This window comes from Cynocephalus volans, chromosome 5 (assembly GCF_027409185.1).
Source record: "Cynocephalus volans isolate mCynVol1 chromosome 5, mCynVol1.pri, whole genome shotgun sequence".
In the NCBI taxonomy this organism is placed as follows: Eukaryota; Metazoa; Chordata; class Mammalia; order Dermoptera; family Cynocephalidae; genus Cynocephalus; species Cynocephalus volans.
In genome coordinates, this window is record NC_084464.1 from 151920937 (window position 1) to 151947313 (window position 26377).

Genomic DNA, 26377 nt, shown 5'->3' on the forward strand with positions numbered 1-26377 from the left:
GAAAAGCAAACTTTATGTGGAGACAAAATTTGACTGGAGAAATATGTGGGGTTCATCCCTGTAGTGGAACTCTTTTAGAATGTAAGAACAGATAAATTATCAAAAGAATGGAGATAAAATATGGATCTTGGGATTTAGGATTTAGAAAATGTGCTGGGGATTTAAGCTTTAAAAAACTATTGATGTATGTGTATATCCCAGTAAGCTGACAAAGATATATGGCTTGAAATGTATAAAAACTATTAAGTATATTATTAATGCCAAAATCAGTGATGAAGAACTTAGTAGCACTGGATTTTGGAAAACTACCCATGCATTTAAGCTAAAATTCAAATTTGTTATGTCAACGTACATGACTTTCTAAAGCTTCCTGATTTCCCTTCCCCCCAGTAGAATCTTTCTGCCTAAGCCATACTCAATCTTCAGCTTGCACCCAGGATTTGTGTGTCAGAAAAGTCACTTAGGAAGTGTCCTGCATTCTCAGAAATTTTATTTTATGTATTTCTCATTGATTCCAAAATTCTCTTAAGTCTTGAAAATGTATATAAATTTGGTAAGATATCCTCTCCCTCCTCTTAGTTGTTGTCTTGGAAATGGTTCAATCATCTATACCCTACCTGGAAGGTGCCTTTAATTTCAAAAACTATATTCCATAGTGATTGATCGTATTTCTTCTCAGCTTAAGATTAGGCTTCAATTTATAGCATACACAAAAACGAAACAAAACACGGTGCATGAAATAACTGTTTTGAGGCTCACTGACCTTTCAGATAAGGGAACCACAATGTCTGCTACATAATCACTTCTGCTCTTGATGGGAGCCCCTTTTAGACTGCAGCATAGGAAGGAAATGACCAAGCAAAACAGAACACTCTCATTGAGGCAATGAGGGAAAGATCAAAATTCCTGGCTGTTAAGTTGACTGGAATTTTCCAGAAACAAGGCCCTATACACTGGTGGCATCCAGAAGTTTGCATGCAGTTCCCCTAGATTCATTTGCCACAGGCTCTGCTGCTCATTTGCACCATTTGACCGTGTGTGGAGACAGTAGAGGTCCCCAGGGCCAGGAAACAGGTTCTGGCTTAGCCAGAGTGAAGAGACCTCTATGATTGCTTTGGGCAAACAATTAAGATTGCAGAATACTCCCATTTTTGGAATCTGGACCATGACCTAGAGTAAAGGACAGACCTTAGGACTAAAGACTAAACTTAAATAGACTAGACCTATAAAAGAATAAATCCAAGTCTGACAGAATCAAGTGAATCAATTTGCAATTTAACTAACTTCCAGAAAAAAAAATTAACAACCTTTAGAAGAAGTAAATATAATACATAATTTTTATAAAATATTATTCACAATGTCTAACAGGCAGTCATAAAATTGCTACACCTTTAAAGAAGGATGAAAATATGACCCATAATCAAGAAATACAGTAGTCAATAGGGGCCACATGATAACCCACATATTGAAGTCATCAGTGACAGAATTTAAATAAATATGTATATAGTGTTAAATAATATATATATGAAATGGAAAGTTCATAATGGGCTTAAGCAGACTTTGAAGGGTATAGGATAAAGGACCAATGATTTTTGTGATAGATAAATATAAATTCAAACTGAAGAAAGAAAAATAGTAAAAAAATGAACATGTCTATATTGAATTTTTGAACAATATCAAGCATTCCATATACAAATGTTCTTAAAGGAGAGTAGAGAAAAGATGTTGCAGAAACGAAATTTTAAGAAATAATGGATGAGCATATTCCAAATTGGATCAAAAAATCAACACAGAGATGCAAGGAGCTCAGTATTACAGCCTTTCCTAGCTACTTCAGAATCAAACCGCTGAAAATCAAAGGACAAGAGCAAATCTTAAAAGTATCCAGAGAAAAAAAGACAGTTTTTTACAGGAGTTCAATGATAAAAATTTCTTTTTATGTGGCTTTGGAAACAGAGTCCATAAAAAAGAGGAACAGCATATTTAAAGTGTTAAAATGGGAAAAAAAAAGTAAATCTGATATTTTGTATCTAGTAAAAGAATCCTTCAAGACTCAAGAAAAAAACAGAAGAATCAAGGTCAAGGGTTTGGGTCCCTATACTGGCCAGCTGCCCACCCCACCCCCCAAAATGTTTCTGGAAACGATACAAACATACTTAGAAGAAGGCAGAAGTTTTATTTCCAATTTACCTGCTCTATAAGAAATGTTAATGGGCCCGGCCCCATGGCTCACTCGGGAGAGTGCGGCGCTGGTAGTGCCGAGGCTGCGAGTTCGGATCCTATATAGGTATGGCCAGTGCGCTCACTAGCTGAGCGTGGTGCAGACCACACCGTGCAGAGGGTTGCGATCCCCTTACCAGTAAAAAAAAAAAAAAAAAGGAAGAAAAAAAAAAGAAATGTTAATGGGAGCTCTTGTTGAGATGAAATGTTACCCGATGGAAACTCAGATATATAAGAAAAAATGAATACCAAAAGAAAAAATGAATACATAGATAAATGTAAAAGACTGTTTTTTTGTTTGTTTTCTTTCAGTTTCTTTAATAACCAGTTTACTGTGTAAAAAAATTGTATCATTTTATTGTGGAATTTATAATACCTGTACATGTAAGATACATGAAAATAACACAAAAGACAGTACATGTGGAAGGAATTTTACTGTTGCACATTTTTACATTTTTATACAAAGTGGTATAATGATTTAAGTAGTTTATAATAATAATGCATTTTGTAATCCTTGCAGCAACAGCTCTATTATAGTCCAAAAGCCTGGAGACAATATAGGAAATAAAATGAAACATAAAAACATATTCAATTAACTAAAGGGACTACAGAAAACAGATGGGATATATAGGATACAAACAGAAAGGTAGTAGATTTAAATTCAACCATTACAATCTATATCAATGCAAACAGACAAAAAGGTATAAATGAAAGGAGATTGGCTGGCTGGACACAAATCAAGACCCATCTATGTACAATCTAACAGATCAACGCTCTACATATAAAGACATAAGTATGTTGTAAGTAAAGGGATGAATATAGATATAGCTTTTAAACACTGATTATTATTGTAATGAACATACTGATATCAGACAAAGGAGACAAGGAATAATACCATGAATAAGATGAGAAATGGGATGTTTCAAAAAGATAAGAAGATCAATTCATCAGGCTATCACAGAATTTTTAGTGTGTATGAACATAACAGTACTTCAGAATATAAAGAAAAAAAAAACCCACAAACAACAATAAGAACAATGACAAAAAAACAGGAGAAAAGGAAGAAACAGACAAAATGAAATCTCTCTTGGTGATTTTGATATTTATTTATCTGTAATTTGTAGAACACATAGGTAAAATAAATCAGCAGGGATATAAAAGATTTGAACAATGCTATTAACCAACTTGTTCTAAATTACAAATATAGATTATTATTCCTAACAACTGAAGTATGCATATTCTCTTTGTGTACACCTGGCAAAATCACCAAAATAGATTGTATGGTGATCCATAAAATATTTCAAAACATTTTAAAGTAAAATTTTATGCAAAGTGCTTTTGATCATAATTTATAGCAATAAGATACATAGAAAATCCATAAATATTGGAGACATAAACAACACATTTCCTAATGACACATGCCTAGTTTACTGTCTTCAAAGAGCCATTTTTTCTTCAAAATTTATCTCACTTTTATAGTTGTTTTCAGCTCAGAGATTTATCTAATACACAACTCTCCATCATAAACAAAATCAGAAAGTCCAGCATATTCTTTGAAATCTTGACATTGTAAAACCATGGAATGATGTAGGTGCTTAAACCATATTAAGAATGATTACTGTAGTTAATTGTGTGTTTGTTTTCCATATATTTCTCTCTATGAAATAACTAAATTCTAAAAACTCTTCATATAAAAGTGATTTCAATTTTATATTTACATTGGTGACTCTAGGTTAAAAATGTGTTTCTGCTTACATAGAATTTTATATAGCTACTGTTTTGAGGCTGCCATATGGAAAAGGAACCAGAATACCTAACTGAGAATTTAAAAGGGGCTTTTTATTGGCTGGCCAGTGACAGTTCCTCCAAGAAAGTCTTGGAAGGAAGCAGCCCTGAACTGAAGTTTAGAGGGATTTTTAAAAGGTACATTTTTACAATAGTCACACAGTTAAAATTATCAAATAGTCACACATTTATAGTTATTATATAGTTACACACATACATACATACCCTCCTGGCATGAGGAGGGGGTTTGGGGAGGCCTAGCGCAAGCTGATAACAGAAGCTGAAAGAAGTCAGTTAATTACTGAGGGATGGCAAAAACTTTCACAGGGCGGTTTCCTCCTTAGGTTGTCTAGATACATCCAGATACAGCTCTTGGGTTCTATCAGTCAGGGACAGCATAGGCGGGAAATAGCAAAGGCAGGCTAATATTTAGCTTTTAACTTCTATCAAGGGGGAACTAAAGAGCTGAGAGGAAATTTTAAACAATAGTATTTTTTAAGCAATTCAAACACTATTTAAACTTAATTTATCTTGTCACACAGCAAGCAGTTTCACAGAAGCGAATTGTGTATGTTTTGAAAGTGGGGGTCACCCTATCTCACTACTGCCTCCAGCAATAAAGAAACAAAACAGAGTTATATATTGAGTAGTATCTGTTGATTACAAGTACAAGATTTTCTCCTTAAAATTGACTCATTCTAATAATGGACATCTGATTAACTTGTTTACTTATGTATCTTCCTCAATAGTATAAAATACTATTTTTAATATTAAAAATACTTAAAAGCAGTTAGGAAAGAAAAGACACTTTTTATACAGGGATTCAATGATAAAAATTTCCCTATTTTTAGTACTTAATAATCCATTACCAGATATTCACAAGCCATTGATTCAAAATTGGATTTGGGGGTTACCCCATGAACAGCACAGTATGTTCTCATATCTTCATGTGTAAAATAATAAGTGTTCATAAGTTCTAGCCTCTTAATTGGCTATTTCATTTCTTGAAGCAAAAGTACACTGTTATAATCCTTACTATAATGTTAATTATGATTATTATGATCCTTATAATTATTACTGTGACTAAATGTCAAAAAAAGAAGTTAAATTATTAAATCATATACAATAGACCCAAAAGAATCAATTAATTAACATATTTCAAAATTGGGGAAATAATTATAATTTGCAGAAGTACATTGCAATTTTATACACTGCCACATAGTGTTATTCACTATCTATATGTTGTGTATATGGAATGATGAGGGCAGAAATCATATCTTTTTTGTTCATCAAGGAGCCAGTCACCCGAGCCAGTCACCCAGGCCAGCCCACCTGGAAAATATAAATATTTGTTGAATGAATGAGTGAAGGAGTGGCAGATTGATTAATAAATCCTTGGCTTGTGCTGTAATTATTTATACCTGTGTTTGGCTCTATTAGGTTGTGTGTATAGAAGGCAGCTATGGAGCTTGCTCTTGAACATGTAGGCCTTAATTTGCTGCATGCTCCTTTCTCATTTCTATATAGATTTCTCTTTTTCCCAATTATTCATGTAAAGATGTTCAGTATCGTTATATCATAGAGCCTAAGGATCATAGTACTTGAGGAGGTCAAAGAGGTGAGCCGTGAAATGGTTGGCAAGAGTTTACGACTTTTGTTAAAGAAAGTTGTTAGTGCAGAAGTCATTTGATCAAGTTCTCATATTTAAAAAATTTCTTTGGCTGCCATGGCAAAAACTTACTTGAGTAATGCAATGGTATGGAAACAGAAGGTGATTAAATTGCAATAATCTCCTGACCATTGCAGTTATGCAAGCCAAGGACAGGGATGCGGTTTGGTATAATCCTTCTCCTGTCCCCAGACCTAGAAAATGCATAGTACATAGATGATGATAATATTTCTGAATTAATGTTAATTACTATAGTATTACAATTCCAGTAATGAAAATGGACAGGAATGATGGTATTGATAGGCAATTAAGAGCAGAAGGTGACAAGACTTTGCAATTGATTGGGTGTATAAGTTTTGCAAGAGAAAAGAGTTTAAAGGTGATTCCTTAATTTTTAGCTTGGGCAAATTGCTAGATATTCCATTAAGTGATAGCAAACATACAAGTGAATGGGAACAAGAAGAAGTAAGTTTTGCACCATTTTATACAGTTTGTTACAGCTATTGGGGTGCCTGAAAGACATTCATTCAAATGGAGAGAGACAGCTGATGCAGATAATTAAAAAAAAATAACTAGAGAATGTAGTGGGTGAGAAATCTTGATTCTCCTTTCATCTTAGAATAGGATTTTTAGGTAATGCATGAATGAGTCAAAAGGCTCTTGATTAGGGGACAAGAGTCCACAGTTAAGTTTGGCAAAAGCCATCTAATCAATTCTAATCACTGATTAATGATAGGATTGTGTACTTTGACTGTTTTAGGTTGCTGGTTTGATTTGGCTTGAATGACTATTGACTGTTAACCTACTGATTGTTCTTTAGACTTAAGGAAACTTCTTGAATGCTGTTTAAATATGCTAAGAAAATTGCTGTAGGAGGTATGTGGAAAAGAAAATGTTTACTAAGGACAAGCTGTTGGTGAATTGACCTAGCTCTTTACAATGTCACATTGTTAATTTACTGCTGTTACAAGTTTTACACTGCCTGTTTTTATGTCCTTCTTTGATGATTGAATCAACTGATTTTTCTTGTGCAACTTCCTTGTCTTGTCAATAAAAAGAAAGGCTGATTTTGAGTCAGGGCTGCTCCCCTAATGGGTGGCAGTCCCTCCAGTCCCCATTGATGGTACTTTGAGTGAATTCTTTCTTTCTCTTTTTTTCATCTCAGTTACACAGAGGAAAGTGTAACAAGAGAGGTAGGATAAATCTCAGGAGCATGTGATGCTGTGGAAACCAAGAAATGATTGTGACTTGAGAAACAGAATAACCAACTATGTCAAGTCTTGTTAAGGGAACAAATAATAAGTAAAAACTATCTTAAATGTCTTTTAGATTGTCCAATTCACATATAACTCCTGACTCGGTGAGAGCGTTTTAATCCTGAGAACATTTTAGAGGCTAAAAGTCAGATTTATGGTAGGTTGGGGAGTTAGTGGAAGGTGAGGGAGTACAGATTGTGTGTGTGTGTGTGTGTGTGTGTGTGTGTGTGTGTGTGTGTGTGTGTGTGTGTGTGTGTGTGTGTGTGTGTGTGTGTGTGTGTGTGAGAGAGAGAGAGAGAGAGAGAGAGAGAGAGAGAGAGAGAGAGAGAGAGAGAGAGAGAGAGAGAATGTGAAAGAATGTGAAAGGTGAAATGCGATGGGAGAGACCTTAAATTAACTGGTGATTTGCTAGAGAGCAGACAGTAAAGAGGAAGGGTTTAGCAGTGGTAGGGCATAGATCATATAAAAAACGAAGAGAGTGAGTTGCAAAAGCAAATGGGAAGAGATAAGATATACAATTTAAGTGGAAGAATAAGCCTTAAACATTAGGAAAGTTACCAGGTTATTTAGATCATTGTTATGGGCTAGATTCCCCAACATTCTTATTTGAAGCCCTAACCTCTAACACATCAAAATGTGGCTGTGTTTGGAGATAGGTCCCTTAAAGAGGTGATTAAGTTAAAACGCAATCTTTAGAAGAGTCTTAATTCAATGTGACTGGTGTTGCTATGAGAAAACATATAGAGAAACACCAAAGGTGTGCATGCACAGAGGGACAACCATGGGACAAGGTAGCAGGAGGAAGGCTATCTGCCAACCGCGGAGACGGGACTCAGGAGAAACCAACCTGTGGCCCAGAAGTGTGAGAAAACAAATTTCTGTTGTTTAAGCCACCCAGTCTGTGGTATATTGTCATGGCAGCCCTAGAAAACAGTACAGAATGTGGATGGATATAAACAGAAGTGAAGGAGTTTCTGATACCTTGTTTCCAGTGAAGCAGAGCAGAGTAAAACTTCTGTAATTATTTCATAGTTAATTGCTTGGCACTCTGTATCCCCTACACCCTAGAACTCATGAGGGTGGGATCTCATCTGTGTTTCCCTCCCCCTCTCCCCTTAGCATCTCCAGTGCCAGGAAGTATGTCTGGCATATACTAGGCACCAAATAAATGTTTCTATGAGTGAATATTTGTGAGTAAATTAGAAAATGGTGGACTAGAAATTTTAGAAGAGTAGAAGAATAGTTTCTGACAATAGAAGAGTAAAGCTACCCAAGAACACACAAAGCTTTTCAGACTGAAGTTGGAGGTTGGAGAAACAAGAATCTACAGTGGGAACAGATAACAGAGTTCTGTGATTTTCCCTCACAGTTTAAATGGCCTTACGTGTAAATAATAATAGAAAAACTGATTTCTCTTCAACGATTTCTGCTCTCATTACAATTTTTAAAATTAATGCATACAATTGTCATGCAAATTTGGGATTTATTATTATAATTAAAAAGATCCTTCATTAGGTTTTAATGTGAGTAGGTAAAGTTCAACTATTCCCTACTCTTTTTTGAAAAAAATTATATTATGAAATTTCATGTAACTCTCCTTGAACACGAATAATGGAGAGTTAAAGTGATTGTTATTGTTATTATTCATGACACAATCATGAATTTTCCAATCCTGTCTATAATTCACAAAGATTAGGATATTTAGGCTTAAGTGCATTTTAATGACACTGATTTTTATCTTAAACATTCCATTATAGGCAACAAAGGTATACTCTGTGTTACATAAATATAAAGGTTAAAATTAAGCCAAAAACTCAAGAGCATTATTATTTCCTTTAGTGACTCACTCAATTTTGCTATCTGTGAAATAAAAATGTCTTCCAGTGAAAGTATTAATGACAGCAAATGAAAGCAACATTTTTTTTTTAAATACCAAAAGTCTACAATTAAAGCTTTTGTTGCAGCTTGAATTAATGCCTTTTTCTGGCACCAAAAGCTGTCCAACCTTGGAAATGTTATTTACACTATCTGACTCTATATATTTTCATTTGTAAAATATAATTAATTGCAAAACTACACGTCTGTCTCACAATATTGGTATGAGAATGAAAGAGTGATAAATTTTCTTAAGAAACACAAATTAGGTCCTAGAAAAGAGCTACATATAAAAATGAAAAAACGCTGATTTTATACACAGTTTTATTTTACTAATATTAATATCCCTATTTTACAGATAAGAAAGGTAAAATAAAAATAAAGGAATTTTCACAAGATCACACTGCTAAAAATTTGCCTGAACCCAAATGTGAATGTAGCAGTGCTGCAGATTGGATATTCCCCCAACCTCACTGAAGCTTCAATCCCCACTGTAACTGCTGAAGGTGGGAGATCCTATTATGGTAATTGAAAGGTGGGGCCTTGAAAAGGTGATTAGATCATAGCATCATGCTATAATGAATGGATTAAAAATGGTCATCAGGGGTATGGTTGTGAGAGCTTTTAAAGAAAAGCACATGAAAGGTTAGTCTTTTATCTGCTCCACCATTTTCTGCCATATGAGACCCCAGGATCACTGTCGCCACCACCAAGACCCTCACCAGATAGCGTTTCCTGGACTTAGGACTTCCCAGCCTCAGAAATTGTAAGCAATAAATTTCATTTTCTTACAGTGTACCCAGTTCCAGGTATTTTGTTATAAGCAACAGTAATGGTCTAATAAAAGCAGTCTATCTCCAGACTCTACATTTTAAATTACTATGCTCTTTCACGGGCTCTGACTTTGGGTTATATAATAGGAGTACAATCTTCAAAACTCAAAGTAATATTTTTTGGGGTGCTTAAATTACCTTCTGCATAGGAAAAATAAAGGAAAATACCTTATATTTTGAGAAAGTGGTAATAAAATCAGATCAGCAATTATATAAGAAGAAATAATGACACATCACATATATTTTCTTTATTAGATTAATTCATAAATAGAGGTCTTCTCATATTCAAATATATTGACTCAGCTGGCAGCAAGATGGCATAGCCAGTGGCATAGTTTGAAATCACCCTAAATATCCTCTGTTTAGAAACAGCAAACAAACAAAAAATTACAAGCTTGACATGCATAACACAACAAAATGATAACATGTCTTAAAAAAACTTTGAAAATCAAAACACCAATAACGAAAAAAGAAAACATCAAGATTGTAGATTTTAATACAACTCTATCTAAAGTCAATTTAAATGCAAATGGTACACTTCTACACTGTTGGTGGGAGTGTAAATTAGTACAGCCATTATGGAAAACCGTATGGAATTTTCTCAAACAACTACAGGTGGAACTACCATACAGTCCAGCAATCCCACTTTTGGGTATATACCCAAAGGAATGGAAATAATCATGTTGAAGGGATACATGCACTCCCATCTTCATCATGGCTCTATTTACAATAGCCAAGACATGGCTATGATTTGATCATCATGTATTGCACAAATGCTGATGGTCAACTCTGACCTCATAATCAATTCTGTTTCAGCTTAAAAATAAAGTAAAAAGATAAAAATAAAAGCCTTTAAAAATAAATTATCAGATCATATATAAAAGCAAGATCCTACCATATGCTGTCTAAAAGAAATCTATTTGAAAATAAAGATTTTGATGCATTTGCAGTAAGGGATGGAGAAAGATATACCTAGTAACCAAAAGAACTATGGAATACATATATCAATTGTGAACAGAGTAGATTTCAAAACATCTCTATGTCAAATAAATAAGTTTCTGGCCTATATCAATAATCATTCTGCCTAAAGAAGTTCCTTAACCTAACAGAAGGAATCTATGAAAAATCTGCAGCTAACACCATACTTAATGGTAAGAGACTAAATGCTTTCCTTCTGAGATGCGGAACAAGGCAAAGTTGTCATCTCTCATCTTATTCAAAATTGCATTAGAAATCCTATCTAATGTAATAAGGCAAGAGAAATAAATAAAACGTATACAGATTGGAAAGAAATAAATTAAGCTATTTTTTTTCACAGACAACATTATTGTGTTGAATAATCTACAAAAGAATCTACAAAAAACAAAAAGCCCTGAAATTAACAAGTGAGTCCTAATATACAAAGTAAATATAAAAAGTCAATTATTTGTGTTTCTATATTTTAGCAATGAACAATCAGAATCTAAAATTTAAAAATCACCATTTACAGTAATACAAAAAATGAAGTAGTTGAGTATAAGTTTAAAAAAAAAACAAAGAACCAAATCACGTGCAGAGTCTGTGTGCATAAAACTACATAATACTGATGAAAGAAAGCAAAAAATAGAAATAGATGAAGCTACATATGAAGTTTTGGATTGCAGGGCTATATACTATTAAAATATAATTTTTCACAAATTTGACCTACAAACGTAAAGCAATTCCAATCAAAATTCAAGCAATCGTTCTTATAGATATCGATAAGTTGATTCTAAAATACACTGGAAGGGCAAAAAAACAGAATAGCCAAAATAATTCTGAACTCACATGGACTGATTTTAGGGACTCAGGCAGAACCTACATCATCTAATTTAAACCCTTTTATAAAGTTGCATGAATTGAGACAGTGTGGTATTGAAGAAACTGGAGTTAATAAATACATATATTAGTAGATTAGAATAGAGACATCAGGAATAGACTCACGCAAATATAGTCAACTGATTTTTGATAAACATGCAAAAGCAATTCAATGGAGGATAGTTTTTCAACCAGGGGTGCTGAACCAATTAGGCATCTGTAAGTAAAACTAAACAAAACATTAACACAATACCTCCCATCATATACAATAATTAACTCAAAATGGATTATAGGCCTAAAAGTAAAATGTAAAACTGTAAAATGTCTAAAAGAAAATACAGACAAAATCTATGTGACTTTTGGGTTTGGTGTTTATTTTTTTGATATCAAGTGCATGATTCATTTAAAATTAGAAACAAGCTGCATAGTATAAGAAATAGGGGGAAGAATAACTGGTGGGACTGTTTTTAAAATCAAGTTTAAGAAATCTTTTGCTGGCGAAAGTAACAGTATCGGTCAGTGGCAAGGCCTGGGAAAGAGGGCGGGGAATTAAAACCATTAATAGCAACAAAACCCCACTTCAAGAGCCAATAGAAACCACATTTTTTTTTCTAAGTAAGGGTACTTCAAAATGTTCATGGAAAGATTTGTATTGTCTTTCAATTCTATTTTTCCATGAACTTTTCGAAATACCCTCCTATACTCTCTGTTCAAAAGGGTGAAGCAGTTCAATTCAGTATGATTTTTTAATAAAATATGGTTAAGATAGGGTAGCAAACAAGAAAGGCCTTTAACCTGTCAAAAATCATTACTGGTAATTAATTTTCAGCTCTATGGATTGTTCATGTATAGTATGTGCAGTTCTTATTTCCTGGTATGATACAGATCACAAAATTACAATGGCAGTAGAAATTATAATACTTTTAGAAAGCTACTTAGAGTTGATTTCTTATTCAATATACAAAGTCCAATGCCTCCCACAGGAGGTTAACTTAATAGAAAAGCAGAAGCCATGTGATGAATTTCATCTTATAGCTCCAGAGAATTTACTGCCATCATCTTGGCAAATTGAATGCTTTCTCAAAGACACACCTGCTAGTGTTTATAAGCAATATTTTTATCTCCATCTAATTTCTAATTATAATATACCTGATCTTTAGAATTTTGAGTGTAAACGGGACATGCAACTTGCATACATATTAATAAAAGATGTTCATTCTTGTGATTATGAATTAAATATAGAGGACATATTTTCTTTCATTTGTTGCTAGTTGTTGCAATTGATACACTTTAGCATTCTTTTTATGTTGTTGCCTCTACAGCAGGATGTTTACTTTTCCATTACTTTTGAGTTTAATTGGTTCTGAAGCCTTGGTTGGGAATTGACTTTGATTCAGGTGAGAGTATTTCCAGTTTGATGGTGACTGCTATCTAGTATACTGATAAAAAATTATTTTTGTATGATATTAAACTCAGAAGTAATAAGAAAGGTCCATGATTAGTTCTGAAGAACAGCTGAAAGTACATGAGGACTAGGTTATAAAGGATCGGTTCTATGCCCAGTTGAATCCAAGTTTTCAGAGAAAACCAGGATAGACCTTGGGAATAAGGCTTTCAGGAAATTTTAAAGGTCAGGTAGAAGAGTCACTTGTTTATTTTAACTATGTTCAAAAATAGGAGAAATGTATGACAATCTAAGAATTATACGACTCCATCTTGCTTAAAATGGATGAAAGTGGAACTTTTAAGTCAAATGCTCTGTATTTGAATAGCAGCATAGTCTTTCTAGATATTCGGTTTGGTCAAGTTTCTATATTTACTGAAGCTACTTTTATCATCTGTAAAATAGGGATAATAATTTCTGGTTCACAACACTTAGTGAGGTTTAAGGGAGATAAAATGTGCAAAATTTTTCCAAGTAAGATGATTATGTAAACTACTGTTCAAACCAGGACACTGTTGAAGGTGAAAAGGAGTGCTATTAATTATTTTTCCAGGAAACTACATGTAAACCAAAACTGGCATAATTAATTTAAAGACCCAACTTATAATTCCAATGCCTGGGTCATTTCTTGGTCTGATTCTATATACTAGGTTTTAATCTTGACAATGAATTGTTTCCTTACTTGTTCTTACTTTTTTGTGTCTCATATATTTTTTCAAAATTACTTATTATTTAAAAAAAATTGACAGATAGGGCCGACCCCGTGGCGCACTCGGGAGAGTGCGGCGCTGGGAGCGCAGCAGTGCTCCCACCGCGGGTTCGGATCCTATATAAGGATGGCCGGTGCACTCACTGGCTGAGCGCCGGGCGGCCGGTCACAAAAATGACAAAAAAAAAAAAAAAATTGACAGATAAAATTGTATGTATTCATTCTGTACAACATGATGTTTAGAAGCGCATATACATTGTGTAATGGTTAAAACTAGCTAATTAACATATGCATTACTTCACATAGTTATCATTTTTGTGGTGAGAGCACATAATGTTGAGTTCTTTAGCATTTTTCAAGAAGAGAATATTGATTTAAAGTTAGATCTTGTATGTGTAAGAACAGTAGACGTTAAAGTCAATATTCATGCCTACAAATGTGTCTCCTTTGGAAAGGAGAGGTTTGAGTCTATCTAGCCAGGACTTGAACTGGGGTTAGGTTTTGTTTTTGTTGAAATTGTTTTCAGTGCACCACAGGTCGTGCATTCCTTCAGCATTGGATTGCTGCTGCCTTGTGCCTGGTTTAAGCCTGGAGTAACAGGTGTTTTTCTGAATGTCCCTGTTCTTCCTTCAGCTCTTGGCAGCACCTACAGGCCTGTCCCCACTGAGATGTGCCTTCTTGTTTTTCCCCTTTGCCACACAGTAGACTGCTGCTGTTACTCAGTTCAGGGGTGGTGGTGGGCACAGGCGGTTCCCATTTCTTCCACTCCAGCTTTAGTCTTGGGCAGTCCCTGGGCATATGGGTCTCTGCAGGTGGGCTTTCCTCTTCTTTTTTAAATTTTTCATTTAAATTAATTTGGGGTATGCTGCTAGTATGAATTTGGCCTTTACATCTTGGGCATGAGGGGTGACAGTCAGCTTTGTATCTCATGAATATCCTTAACCAATAAAAAAACATACTGGAAAAAGCACATGTGCCCTATACATGTACCATAGTAACACAATAATATCTTATGATGATCTCTTATGTAGTGCAATAGTTCAAGTAAAATATAGTCCTACCAAAACAATGCAATTGGGTTTAACAGAAAAATATTTTACGCTGCTTTAGGAGGGCTTTCTTAGCTATCTTCTCCTTTCTTTTGTCAGTAAAAGTGAGCTTTGTTTCCATGAATTGTCTTAGGTAAAGGACATTTCCTGGCACTCCCCTGTGATAGCACGTAGCAGTTGCTAAGTCATTGGCTCAAGCTGGTTTCCTTCTCCTGCCGCCATACACCTGCTATATGGTCTGAATGTTTTTGTTGCCCCAAAACTCATATGTTGAGACCTAATCACCAGTGTGATGATATTAGGAAGCAAGGCCTTTGGCAGGAGATTAGATCATGAGAGTGGAGCCCTCATGAATGGGATTAGTACTCTTAGGAGGCCCCAGAAAGCTGTCTTGCCCCTTCTACTTCATGAGGACACAGCAAGAAAGCACCATCTATGAGCCAGGAAGGAGACCCTCACCAGACACTGAATCTGCTGGTGCCTTGATCTTGAACTTCCCAGCCTGTAGATCCGTGAAAAATAAGTTTCTGTTGTTGATAAGCCACCCAGCTTATGGTATTTTGTTATAGCAGCCCCAATGGACTAAGATACCACCAGCAACAGACAGCTTTTGTGTTTAACCCTTTTACAGAGTCATCAAATATTACCTTTGTGCCGGTAATCAGGAGTGTTTTCTCCACTTCTGCTAGAAGCTTACAGCTTTGCTTCAAATGAAAAGTGAAAAAAGGATCTGGGAGCCAAGCAAGGTTTCTTGCCTGTATGTCACTGACTGAAGTCCTCTCATGTCTCCTATTTTATCTGCAATTTTTCTTGTAATCACTCAAGGAGAGGCACATGGAGAAGAGCTGGTGAGTGAGTCTGGACTACATTTGAGTCACAGAACTCCAGGGATACAAAACTGTGCTAGCTCACACTGACCTTTAAATTTGAGCTGTTTTCTTTCTATTGTCCTTTATGGCAGCTCATTTTCCTCCTGTGCTGACAAAAGTGAAACAATTCACGTTTCCCATTTCTCCTCTGAGGGTCTGACATCCTTTAAAATTGACTATATCCTTTAAAATTGAGTCCAGATGACCTCAGTTTTCTAACAGACTCAAGAAAATTTATGATTGGAGGCCGGTATTTAGGAGTTTTTTCTAAGTACAATCAGGGCTTTCTTGCTTTTTAGCTATTCAGGTTTTGCATTATTTTAGTAGTTGCTCTAGAAATAAAGTTACTGATCTTTCACAGTGTAACAATGATTAGTCTATTTCCAACCACAGCATCTTTCACCATTTTTGTGATACAGAGTTCAATTACATATGTATTACCCCTCCCCAAAGACCACATTACAATATCCTTATTTTAAAAATTCATATGTATTTAAATACATTCAAACAGCAATGTAGTCTTGTATTTTCCCAGATTTTTACCATTTCTAATGGTCATCATTAATTCATCAGGATCCAACTTTTTTTTTATTAGTTGCCAAGTTTAGTGTTGCTTACAGTTTTTTTCTTTACTCTCAATCCTGTTACAAATAATGCTAACCTATTTTTATTAATTTACATGAAGTTCATTTAACACTGGTGAAACAGACCAGAAATGTATAATGAGGAGCATTTAATAAGCTCCTGCATTAGGACTAATCATGCTCTGTTTACAAGAGCTTATTTCATTCTTGGAATATATCGTGGTAGAAAGCTCCATCCTTACTTAACGTGCAAAAGGGAGAGAGTCACCAGCCACTGATAACAAAGAAATGAACAAGCTTAATAATCTCCCGTTTGGTTTTACACTCCACTTAATGATGGAGGCAATGCAAGCTCTGTGGACAGGGCACATGAGGAAGCATCCACAAGTACTGAAAATTTAATTAAAAGTCAGAAAGCCATTGCAATGAAGACTCGGCAGAAAGCCATTTATTTTTATTTTTATTTTTTTATGATGCAAACATTTCTTGTCAAATTTTATTAAATCACACCCAACAAGTAGCTTAGAGTGAAGTTGAGGACAAATATGCCAGTTTACAATTACACTTGAATGTGACAAAGTGACCCAGAAGTTATGTTAATGTGAGGCAATGAAAACATAAAAGGGGTGTTCAAATCTGTCTCAGGTAGTGGATATTCAGCATAAGCAATATCTGTCCTGGCTCTGAGAGAGCTGGAGTTAAAAAAATTTTACTCTAGGCAGAGATGCTCACAGAGATGATCTTGGAAAAGTTAAGTGGCTGAAGAGCATGGAGAGTATGGTGTATGTCAGAAGGTATTGTATAAAAGGGGTTTTCAAAAAGTGTTCATGAAAAGATAAGTATTATCTTTTTTTCTATTTCTAAACTGCTGTTTGTTTATTTATTTATTTATTTATTTTTATTATTTATTTATTATGAATATTCATGAGATACAAAGCTGATTGTCCCCCCTCCTGCCCAGGATGTGGGTGCCAGATTCATACTGGGGGCACACCCATTACCAGAAATTACTTTTGTACCCTTTGTCCCCTCCTAATTATCCCCCAACCTCTCTCCCTCTTCCCCCCCAACTCCAATTTGTAGCCCTAGGAATGTTCCCTCCCTCTGTTGGATCACGGCACTACTGTGGTCTTTCCTTCCTTCCTTCCTTTCTCTCTTAGCTCCCACATATGAGTGAGCACATGCGATATTTATCCCTCTGTGCTTTGCTTGTTTCACTCAACGTAAGTTTCTCCAGGTTCATCCATGTTGTTACAAATGGGAGTATTTCATTCTTCTTTATGGCAGAGTAGTATTCCATGCTGTATATACACCACAGTGTCCTTGTCCAGTCATCTATTGATGGACATTTAGGTTGGTTCCATATCTTGGCTATTGTAAACAGAGCTGCAATAAACGTGGGAGTGCCTGTATCTCTTCGACATGATGATTTCCATTCCTCTGGATATATACTCAGAAGAGGGATTGCTGGATCATATGGAAGATCTATCTGTAGTTGTTTGAGGAACCTCCAAATTGTTTTCCAAAGTGGTTGTACTAATTTACAGTCCCACCAAAAGTGCAGTAGAGTTCCCTTCTCTCCACACCCTTGCCAGCATTTGTTATTCACCGTCTTTTTGATTATAGCCAGTCTAACTGGGGTGAGGTAGTATCTCAATGTGGTTTTAATTTGCATTTCCTTGATGACTAGTGATGTTGAGCATTTTTTCATGTATCTGTTGGCCATTTGTATGTCTTCCCTTGAAAAATGTCTATTCAGCTCCTTTGCCCATTTTTTAATTGGATCATTTATTTTTTTACTGTATAATTGCTTGAGTTCTGTGTATATTCTTGATATTAGTCCCTTGTCGGATGCATAGTTAGCAAAAATTTTCTCCCATTCTCTATCTTTTCACTCTGTTGATTGTTTCTTTTGCTTTGAAGAAACTCTTTAGTTTGATATAGTTCCATTTGTTTATTTTTTCTTTTGCTGCTTGTGCTTTCGGGCTCATGTTCATAAAGCCTTTGCCCTGACCTAACTGCTGAAGTGTTTCACCTATATTTTCCCTTAGTAATTTTACAGATATGCATCTCTCACCATACAGTAAAATCAACTCAAAATGGATTAAAGACCTAGGTATAAGACCTGAAAATGTAAAATTACTTAGAATCCAACTTTTTATCTGGTATCATTTCTCTCAGCTGAAGATCATTCTTCAGCATTTCTTTCAGTGTGTATCTAGGGGTGATGATTTCTTTTAGATATTTTTTTTATCTGCAAATGCGTTTATTTCCTTTTGATTCTAGAAATACATTTTTGCTGACTATAGAATTCTGGGTGTATTATTTTTTCTTTCTTTCTTTGGTACTATAAAGATGTTTCATTTTCATTCCATTTTCATAGTGTCTGTTATGACATTAACAATCATTTGTATTGCTGTTCCCCTTATGTCACATGTCATTTTTTTCTCTGCATTTCTTCAACATTTTCACTTTATCTTTATGATAAATGTACTGTGAGGCTTGTGCTTAGCTTCATGAATTCATAAATTTATACATTTCACAGATTTGGGGATGTTTCAGTCATTATTTTTCAAATGGTTTTTCTGTTTCATTCTTTCTGTTCTTTCTCTCGGAGTCTACCATGGACCAAGATAAAAATTTTTCATCTTGCTCACAGGCTGTGTTTCTTTGCTTTCAAACTTTTAATTTGTTCTTCTTCATATTGAATTTCTACTGATATATTTTAAGTTACTTTACTCTTTTCTCTGCTATTTCCATTTCACTAATAAACTCAAGTAAATGTTTTTGTTTCAAACAATATATTTTTTAATTCTAAAATTTCTATCTACTTTTTTATATATTCCATTTACCTGGTGACATTCCATATCTTTTCATGCATTATGAGAAATTTTGTCTTATCTCTTTGAACATAAGCAGCCTTCATTGATCCAATGCCAACATCTTAGGCCTGGCATTTGTTGGTCACTTTCTTGAGAATGAGTCCCATATTCTTTTTCTTGTTATGTCAAATAGTTTTGGATTATAATCTTAGATGTTGTGAATGTCATGTTTTAGAGATTCTTGGATCTGCTATATTGATAAAAAAGTATTGATGAATTTGTCTTAACAGTCAATTAACTTGGTAAGGCTCAAACTGAAAATATTTTTATCTCTGGAACGTGGCAGCTCCAATGTCAATTCAGACTTCTTGCACTCAGCCTCATGCAGTATGATTGGGGAGTTAGCCATATAATTATTCAGGATTAACATACAGTGGAGGAGCACTGTCACCATGACAGTGAGGCCTAGAAAGGGAATAGCCCCTAGGCAGACTGCTTCCCACTGGCAAAGAAGGCAGGAGTGCTGCTGCAATGACAGGGAGTTCCAGGCAGGGAAAAGCCCTGGGCAGCTTCCTCTACCCACCCAGATGTCAGGAAGAGGGCCACTGTGCCTGGGAGGTCCCAAACCACTTCTGTGGAGGTCGTCCATAAGAGACACCAACACAGCTTCTACTGCCAAAAGGACAACTTACTGCCACAGTAGTAGCCACAACCACTGTGCAGGTGGTCCATTGCATATTTGACTGCATTGACACAGGGAGAGTCACCAGAGGATCTTGGAAAAAGAAAAGGAAGTCTTTCTCCTCAAAGTCCATTCCAGAGTAACAGAAGAAATAACTGATCTACTGCATAATCAGAAATCAAGGTAGAGGTTAAAAAAAAAAAGAAGAAAATATGACACCACCAGAGGGATATAGTAATTCTCAAATATCAGACCCTACAGAACAGAAAACCCTTGAAATGACTAAGAAGGAATTCTGAGTAACAATCTTAAGGGAAGTCAGTGAGATAGGAGAAGACTCAGTTAGAAAATACAATGAAATGTGAAAAAATATCCAGGATATGAAGGAAGAAATCTACAAAGAGATTAATATCTTAAAAAATAATGTAGCAGAACCCAAGGAACTCAAGAATTCAATCAATGAAATAAAAAACACAAACAAGACCTTAAGCAGTAAATTAAAGCAAGCAGAAGAAAATAATTCTGACCTTGAATATGGTCTTTATGAAATAACCCAGTGAGATAGCAAAGAACCTTAAGTGCAAAAGCATCCAAATCATGGATGTTCCAGAAGGGGAGAATAAAGGTAAAGACATTGAAAATTTATGCAATAAAATAATAACAGAAAACTTCCCATGTATAGGCAGAGACATAGACCTTCAGGTCCAGGAGGCTCAATGATCCACAAACAGATTCAATCCAAAAAGATCCTCTCTGAGACACATTACATTCCAACTGGCAAAGCTCAAAGACAAAGAGAAAATTCAAAAAACAGCAAAAGAAAAGCATCAAGTCATTTATAAAGGTGATCCCATGAGACTAACAGCACAATTCTCAACTGAAACTCTAGAGGCAAAACAAAATGGGAGGATATATTAAAAACACTAAAAGAAAAAAAAAAAAAAAACCTACCAGCCAAGAATACTATACCTAGTGAGGCTATTCTCCAGAAATGAGGGAGAAATAGTGTATTTCCCAGACAAACAAAATCTGTGGGAGTTAAGCACCACATAACCAGTGCTGCAACAAATTCTCAAGGAAGTCCTTCACTTAGAATCCAAAAAATGATAATGACTACCACAAATATACAAGAAAGGGCAAAATCCACTGGTAAAACACAAATGCAAAGAAGAAAGAAAAAAGAAACTAAATTTTACAACCTCAAAAAACCAGAAAACATTGAAGATGAATAACAAGAAGGGAAAAAGGAACAAAAGACATTTAAATCATTTTTTAAAAAGTGCTAAAATGCCAGGAGAAAGACAGTATTGTTCAATAACAACCCTAAATGTAAACGAATTAAACTCCCCTCTCAAAAGACACAGATGGACAGATTGGATTAAACAGCTAGACCCAACTATATGCTATCATCAAGAGACTCAATTAACCTGTAAACACACACACACAAACAGTGAAGGAATGGAAAAAGTTACACCACATAAATGGAAACCAAAAATGAGCAGGAGAAGCTATTGTTATATCAGATAACATAGACCTTAAACCAAAATCCATAAAAACAGACAAAGAAGGCCACATTGTAATGATAAAGGGATCACTTCAGCAAGAAGACATAAGAATTATAAATATACATGCACCCAACGTTGGAGCACCCAGATATACAAAGCAAACATTATTAGGCCTAAAGAAAAAGATAAACCCCAATACAAAAATAGTTGGAGACCCGAACGCCCCTCTCTCAGCAATGGACAGATCATCTAGGCAACAAATCAATGGAGAAAAACAGGATTTAAACTACACTTTAGACCAATTGGACCTGGTGTATATCTACAGAATATTTCATCTAGCAACTACAGAATATATATTCTTCTCAGCAGCACATGGGATATTCTCCAGGATAGACCACACATTAGGTTACAAATCAAATTTCAACAGATTTTTAGAAAATCAAAATCGTCTCAAGTATCTTTTTAGACCACAATGGATTGAAAGCAGAAACTAATAACAGGTGAAACTCAGGGCTCTATACAAATACATGGAAATTAAGCAACAGGCTCCTTAATGACCTATGGGTCCAAGAAGAAATTAAACAGGAAATCAAAAAATTTCTTGAAGACAATGAAAATAAAGACACATGTCGAAACCTGTGGGATACTGGAAAAGTAGTATGAAGAGAGAAGTTTATTGGAATAAAAAATAAATAGATTTCAGATAAACAACCTACTGTGATACCTCAAAGAACTAGAAAAACAAGAACAATCCAATCCCAAAGTTAGTAGGCAGAAAGCAGTAATTTCAATAAGAACAGAACTAAATGATATAGCAACCCCCAAAATGGTATTAAAAAATCAACGAAACAAAAAGATGTTTTTCTAAGAGGATAAACAAAATATACAAACCACTACCTAGGTTAACAACAACAACAACAAAAAAAAAAAAGAGAGAGAGAAGACCCAAATTACAAAAATCAGAAACAGAAAAGAAGACATTACAACTGATACCACAGAAATACAAAGAATCATTAGAGGCTATTGCAAACAACTTATCCAACAAATCTGAAAACTAGCAGTAATCAGCAGTCTCCCAACAAAGAAAAGCCCAGGACTGGATGGTTTTACTGCTGAATTCTACCAAACCTTAAAGAGGTATTAATACCAAATCTCTTCCAACTATTAAAAAAAAAAAAAGAAAAAGAAAAAAAGAAACAGGGGCCACTCTCCCAAACTCACTCTCTGAGTCCAGCATCACCTTGATATCAAAACTAGACAATGATACAACAAAAAAAGAAAACTGCAGGCCAATAACTTTGATGAGCATAGACACAGAAATCCTCATCCAAATACTAGAAATCAAAATGCAGTAACACATCAAAAAAAAGTTGTACTCTATGATCAAGTGAGATTCATCCCAAGGATGCAAGTATGTTTCAACATATGAGTCAATAAATGTGACGCACCACATTAACAAAATCAAGGACAAAAACCATGATTATCTCAATAGATGCAGAAAAAATATTCAGCAAAATTCAACATCACTTCACGAGAAAGGTTCTCAGCAAAGTAAGTATAGAAGGTATGTATCTCAACACAATTAAAACCATATACCATTAACCCACTACCATACTGATTCAGGAACAGTATCATCCTGAATGAACAGGAACAACAGGAACAAGACAAGGATGGCCACTCTCACTACTCCTATTTAACATAGTATCGGAAATACTAGCCAGAGCAATCACGCAAGAGAAAGAAATAAAGGACATCCAGATTGAAAAAGACAAAGTCAAACTGTCCTTATTTGCAGATCACATGATCCTACATAGAGAAAAACCTAAAGACTACCAAAAAACTCTTAGAGGGTATTAACAATTTCAGTAATATGGCAGGATATAAAATCAATCACATTTTATTCAGTAGCATTTTTATTCTCTAATAACAAACCAGCAGAGAAAGAAATCAAGAAAGTAAGCCTGTTTGCAATAGACACCAAAAAATATATAATACCTAGGAATCAGTTTAACCAAGGAGGTGAAACACCTCTACAAGTAGAACTACTGAGAGAAATTAAATCACTATTGGAAGAAATTAAAGGAGACACAAAAAGGTGGGAATACATTCCATGCTCTTGAATTGAAAGAATCAACATTGTGAAAATGTCTATACTACCCAAAGTGATCTACAGATTCAAAGCAATCCCCAATAAAATACCAATGATATTCTTCACAGAATAGAAAAAAACAATCTTAACATTCATGTGGAAGAACAAAAGACCCCAAATAGCCAAAGCAATCCTGAGCAAAAATAAATAAATAAATAAAGCCAGAGACATAACACTACCTGACTTCAAATTATACTGCAGAGCTATACTAACCAAAACAGGATAGTACTGGCATAAAAATAGACACTCGAAGCAATGGAACAGAATGGAGAACACAGAAATCAACTCACATACATACATCCAACTGATATTTGACAAAGGCAACAAGAACATACACTGGGGGAAAGAACTACCTCTTCAATAAATGGTTCTTGAAAAATTGGACGTCCATATGCAGAAGAGTTAAACTTGACATGTCCCTCTTACCATATACCCAAATCAACTCAAAATGGATTAAAGACACAAATATAAAAACTGAATCCATAAAACTGTTAAAGGAAAACACGAAATCGGACTAGGCAAAGAATTTATGAATAAAATTCCAAAAGGACAAGCAATAAAAGAAAAAATAACAAATGGGATTATATGAAGCTAAAAAGCTTCTCACAGCAAAAGGAACAGAATGAAAAGGCAACCTACAGAATGAGAGAAATTGCTTGCAAACTATACATCTGATGAGGGATTAATATCCAGAATGTAGAAGGAACTCAAACAGCTACACAGTAAAAAAAACCCCAAATAATCCAATTAAAAATGTCTATCTGGATAACTGGTTAGTGGAATACCACTTAACCATAAAAAAGAATGAAATTCTGTCTTTCACTGAAGCATGGATGAACTTAGAGAAAATTATATGAAGTGAAATAAACCAGGCACAGAGGGGGAAATACCACATGTGCTCACTCATAGGTGGGATCTAAGAGAGAAAGAAAGAAGAAAAGAAACACCACAGTGGTGCGTTGAATTTGCAGGGGGAGAGAGCAGACCTAGGGTTGCCAGGGGTGAAGGGCAAGAGGGAGAGGGAATTGGCGAGAGTCTGGGTGGGGACATGGGAAATAATTGAAATTTATGGTGGTGAGTATGCTGATATTATGGATCTGATCATCACGTCTTGAGCATAGGTGCTGACTGACAGCTCTGTGCCCCATGAATATGCAGAATCAATAAAAGAAATGGTATGGGAAATAAATGTACATGAATTTCAGAAAAAAATGAATTTACATACAGAATTTGAGAAAGGGTGGGGAAGAGAGAAGCAGCTTTTATCAGTCATCCTGAAGATTTACTTATGTAATAGAATGAGAATTCTGTCCACTGCACATAAATCTCACACACTACTAGAAAAAAACCATACCTGACGGAAGTTGAAGGTGGAGGGGTACCCAACCCATTTGGGTTATTTTTGGGAAGGGCACACATGCATTTTTATACTTTCTTATTTTTAAAAACATTGCCAGAATATCATATTAAAGACACACATTCCTTTTGCCTATATTCAATGATTGTTGATTTTTAAATTTTTCTCTCTTTCTCTAAGTAATTTATATTATTAATACTAATTTTGCTGAATTTGAGACTAAGCTGCTAACACTGTGACTCTTAACCCTTAAATAGTTCAACACATATATTTTTAAAACAAGGAATAGCTATCATGAAAATATACAATTTGGGAAATTTTATATAGATACAATATTGCATTTTAGTTTGCAGTCCACATTCAGATTTCACCAGTCTTCCCAATTGTGTCACTCATGGCTACTTCCTACATCTCAATTCCTGGCATATAATACTTTGCTAAAAAATGAAAAATTATTCTAGACAAATAGTAAACTAGATGGAACATCAGAAGCCAGAATTGTGGTCTAATCAAGCAAAAAGACCTCTTCACTTGATTAACTCTCCCCTCAATTATCCCCTCATCTCCCACTGCATCCTGTTTTTTTTTCAGGTAATTTTCTTTAACTGATCTGCAGAACTTGATCTAACAAATCATATCACTGCCACAGCTTGTACTCTTCTTCCTAGATCACTAAGATTAGACTTTCAAATCAGTATTTAGTTCTATTTGTTTAGATCCCAAAATATTCTATCAAAGCTTTCTCCCTATGAACTCTAGCTTCCCAGGAAGTTTGAACATCTATTTCTTGGTAAGAATTGTTTCACATTATGAAATGCTCTTTCCTAGCAGGGATCCATTCATCAATGTCTTAAGAGGATGTTAATCATAAGCAGGAGTTTCCAACACAATATATTTATAATGTAATATTTACTTAAGATCTTTTCCTTATTCCCACATTTATAATTTAGTTATATTTGTTACCGGAACAGGTTCTTCATTGTAACACATATAACTAGTATTAATTATTGTTTTTCCATCTTTCCAAGGTACAGACACTATATCCTCCCACAGTCTAACACACCATGGCTTCCAAAACATCATGAACTCAATATGTATCCTCTGAAATTATTTAGGAAAGTTGATATAAATTTGCCTTTATTCAGCCAAATCAAATTTACTTTTCAAGAGGCAAAATGATTTCTTCTGGTGCCTCAAAAACATGGGATCCTTTGTTCAATCAATAGATAATTATATCTAAAAAGAATTTCAGGATAATTCTCAAAGTACTTTAGTGTTCTTTATTGTACTACTAGGCATACTTCTTATGTTACCACATATTACATTGCTATTTGTATTTCTTACATGACATGACTTAGTTTAACATTTTTAAAGTTTGAGAACATCAGGAGTTATATAATAAATTACTTGAAAGACGAATAAGACCCAGAATAAATGATACTCTGAGGCACATAGCTATTTGCTTTAAACACAGATGAGAAACCAGATTCCCTAATTCCGAGTCTGTTTTAATCTTCTATCAGTATGTATAAAACATAAATAACTATATGTTATCTCTGACTAATATGATGGATACATTTCAGTTTATTATTTCAACTGACAGATTTTTTTCCTCATGACTTTCTCTAACACTTATTTCTGGCAGAACTTTTCTTTGGCCATCAGCCTGTCTTGCCTTGATAAAATTATCAGAAACAAAGTTCTTTTTAAAGAATTATTCAGGGTTAGGAACA